Source organism: Lonchura striata, chromosome 5, assembly GCF_050655825.1.
Source record: "Lonchura striata isolate lonStrDom1 chromosome 5, ASM5065582v1, whole genome shotgun sequence".
NCBI classification, from domain to species: domain Eukaryota; kingdom Metazoa; phylum Chordata; class Aves; order Passeriformes; family Estrildidae; genus Lonchura; species Lonchura striata.
Genome location: NC_140707.1, coordinates 34,051,239 through 34,055,712, shown reverse-complemented (window position 1 = coordinate 34,055,712; position 4,474 = coordinate 34,051,239).

The window sequence follows — 4,474 nt, the reverse complement described above, 5'->3', positions numbered from 1 at the left end:
GATCCACTGCCTCACACCACTTAATTCATTCATGTGGTGCTTCCCTGAACCCCCCCTAATTTTCCTATTTTTCTTATAGTGTAGCATCTAATAGTATCCTGCTACAGCAGTCACACCAATTCTCATGTTACAGGCCCTTCTTATTCCTCCCCAGTTTTTGCTTTTTGGCCCCTTCTCTCTACTTTCTAGTATTGAGCCTTCCACCCTCTGGCAGTATTCATCCAGTGCTGCTGCAAGGGATGCAAGAGATGTACAACAGTCAGGTTTACAGTGGTTGCTGGTGACAGGGGGCACGTGGCAGCCTCCTTAAACTGGCAGACAGCCATATTTTTTCCATAGATCTCCTGAATTCCACAGATTTTAATCTAGGACAGTGTAGTGTATCAGTACAGAATCATTAACCACAAACCCTCCACTGCATACATGCAGCTAGCTGGACCCTCCATGGTACTAAATCCTTATCATCATCCTGAGGGTAGAAATGTGGCAAAAGACCACACACATGGGTGGCAGATGCTCCTGTAAGTCTGGAGGTTCCAGGAGTTCTACATCCATTAGCATCAGATGAGGCACCACACTCTGAAGCTCATTTTGTTGAGGCTGATCATTGTATAACTTCCTTTTAGAAACTGAGTCTTTGTTCTTCCCTTAATTACCTAATTTACTTGATTTATATCTCTAGGTCTGCTTCAGTGACAGTGATGGAGGGACCAAGCCCACATTCCTTCTTTATTTTCTTTTTGCATATGAATATGTAGAGAAAACTGCTTTGTCTTAATAGTGCTGCAAAGGATTATTTCAGTGGTTTGTTAATACTTCACCTTAATCTGGGGGAGGAATACTTCACCACTTGGAGGAAGACAGAATCTCTTTAAGATTTTACAACCTGAGGCAATAGCACACAAAAGCATAAGGAGTCAGATGCAGTCATTGCAAGCATAAGCCTTTTACCTTCACTTTTGTTTTCACAGTATTTCATTTACTTATTATACAAAATGTATGACATCCTTATGTGGCCTTCTGTTACTAACTGATTATTTCAGTGCCCAAAGTCGGTGATATAAACACCTTGCTAGGATCTGGAAAGCTATTTCAGACCACCATTCTGTTCAAACTGTTCCATTCCTATAGCACAGAATCACATAACAAGTCAATACAAGTTAAACATGAGCTTACACCTTCAGGCTAAATCTGACTGTCACAAGGATTTCCCTGAGGGGGAGAAAAAAAAAAAAAAAAAAAAAAAAAGCCCAAACAACTTTCCCATTTCCATCTGTTAACTCACACTTCTGCCTGGTGAATTCCTCAGTGAAAAACAGAGTATCTCTGATACCAGCCCCTGATGGAGTGGAGTAGGCTGAGTCAGGGAAAGTAATATGCAAACATCTTTCATTCAGATGTATATCAGCTTTTACTTCTGGATTCTGGCACTTTAATTTGGTGTCTTCAATTGTCAAAATAAAGACTGAAAATCCCACCTGCTTATTCAAGTGGTTGGCAATTATATTAAAAGGCGCTTTTTTTTTTCTCTGTTAAAGCATGAACTTCAGCTAGGCAATGCAAAAACTCTTGTATTTCTCCATGTGATCTGTACTACTAAGTCTTCATTCAGAGTAAGCTTCTTTTATACAGCTCTTTTTTAACAGAAAGGCCCAAAATGTCAGCAGAAGAGCTCACAGCAGAAACAAAGAATCTATGGGCACCAAAGGTTTACTGGTACCTTATATTTTGTCATCACAGAGTATTCCTGTCTGAAATACCAGAAGCTGAAAACCATGTGTATGCTTTTGTCATTCTTATTCATACCTTACATCAGAATCTAGAGAAAATATGTGGATAGGATGACTGTGAAATATGTTGTCAGGCCTGAACCTGCCCCTAAAATCTGGATTGCAGAAACAGGCTTTCATCTTTTTACCTTGTCAAGACTCTTTCCTATGGTAGATGTGACAGATAAAAAAGTTATGTGATTCTGGACAGTATCAGTGTGAATGACTAGTGGGAAAGGTCATAAAATGGGGTCACCTGACCCCATTTTATCTTACTACTGCTTTAAAGAAAAATAAGTGATTTAATTATTGGGTGTTGAAACAAGCAAGTGTAAAGATGACTTTGAAACACATTTCTGGCCCAATTTTTTTAGAACACAATGTGCTAAAAATAAGCAACCATGCAGTGGCAGTACATGTCAAAGCTACAGTTAAATTATGTATCTGTACATGCATCAGTACACACACAAAAATCTGAATTCTCTGGCCTCTCACTTGTAGAAGCTCACATACTGATAATATTCAATGTCTGGGAAGAGCTTCTTTGTTTTCCTAGCAATAGCAGCAAAAGGCTGTTGCCTGGCTGTTACTATTAAAAATCATATCTGACAATGATTCTCTGCCTATTACATTTCACATCAAATACAATTTCTGGCAAGAAAAACTTAATCTTCCTATATAAGCAGGCAGAAAATATCTCACAGATTATGCTATGTAATTATTGTCTTGCAGAGAAAGTTTGGCGTGACATTACTTCTACAGCATGTCATAAGCAGTCTTCATGTAATTCTTCGTGTAATTCTCAGAACAGCTTGTGGGAAACACAAGCTTGCATCTCATTAGTGGACTGAATGCCTTCTCCACTCCAAATCTCTCTCACTGTATTCTACCCTTAACAGAACCTTCTTCCTTTTCATGTGGTTTCCAAATCTCTGAGGTCTTTGACCTAACTGTGTTAGATTTCATTAGCACTTCTATGAAGAACCCATCAAGGCATCTAAAGAGTGTGTCCATCTTTTTTGTCATCTTTCAGACTCTTCTCACTTCTGCTTCTCTTGAGTGGTCGTAGAAGTCCCTAACAACATGGTTCATTCTTTAAACTCTAGATGAGACCTCATGGCACCATGAGTACACTGTTACCTGTTCAACTGTGGGCTGAATGAAATAGCTGTTAGATAAGTCAGCAAATGGTTGGAACAGTCTACTTGTGGCAGAGAAAATTCACATCAGAAGAGGGAAACACAAGGATGCTGCTCAAGGCTTTGCAATCTCCCAAGATACAGAAAGCAAGAAGCAAAAGGATTGTTTAGTCAGATTTCTCAACCCCCTCTGTGTGATGTTCTTCCCACTGCTGAGCACTGGGAGAGGTGTGCCAGTGGTCCAGCCTGGTGTGCCCAACTCCTGGTCCTGTAGATAGAAGACAAAGCTCAAGGTTTTCCTTATGTGCACTGAGCTGAAAGACCAGCTTCCACAGGCTCAGCAATTTATTAGGGAAGTGCCTCTGCTTAAGGAATCCACTGGGATTTGTTTCTTGATGGGAGGTCAGGAAGCTTGGAAGCAAGGGGTGAGACATGTCTGACATGTCAGGTAGGGTGAGGAGAAGGGGAATGTGCACTGCAGCCATTAGGATGCTGCAGTGCTACAGAGGAATCTAACAATTAAAGTGAGACTCAGATGTGTGAGGGAAGTTTTGTACCAGGAAGGTGAACATCTCATCAAGGAACAAAGACTGAGTGAGTTGTCATGAATAAGATGTGAAACATCAAAGAAAAAAAAAGTTAAGAAAAATCTATGCAAAACCTGAGCTACAGAAGGATCAAAACCCCTGAATTTCTAAACAATTCTCTATACATAGTTAATTTGTTTTCCTGATCCATGGGCATCAACTATGTTCCAAAATAGAATGACAAACTTCCAGTAGAATCAGTAGAACTGGGTATTTTTTGAATATTTTACATTATGCTGACTATTTTCATTCTGGCTGAGAGATGCAATGACCAGAATGATAATCACCTTCTGGCCACTAGACTCTACTTGTGAAGTACACAGAAAAGGGTAGTACATGTCATGAGAAACACATCAAATTATGGCATTTATTATTCTCTTCCCCAAGCTGGGCATTCTGAGAAATAAGGCAAAAATAAATGAGTCAGAGAAAGATAATCACTCCATCACCTCGAGAGAAAACTGGGACGGACATCCAGCTCTTCAAGTCTATTCATGCAGGTTCTTCTGTGCTCAGCAGCCCACTGCCTGACACCAGTGTGGTAAGCACTATGACTAATATCTAGCATATGTTGTTTGCGTTCTCATTTTCTTCAGAGGAAGCAGCATATGCACTAGTGCATCTTGTTTGGTAGGATTTTCTACTCTCCTTTTAAATAGAGGCGCTGCTCTGCATTTATCCTGCAGAAAGGAGTTCCAAAAGGTTCAGACCCTGTGCTTTGAGGGGCAGGTGGTGAGGCATGGGACAGTGCTTAATTCTTGTCTGTGTTTTTTCTGCAGCCTCTGAAGGATGAGAAAGTTTTGCCTGACTTATACAGAAGCTTTACTGTGACCACAGAGTTATCGTGCAGTGCTATCATAACACAGCTTCTCAGGCCAGCATCTTTTGGCAGTCACTATCTTTGCCTTAAGACAAAACAAATGCAACCTCTTGAGCATATCAGCAAGCCAACCACGAGAAATTTTGCTAGAGAGATGAT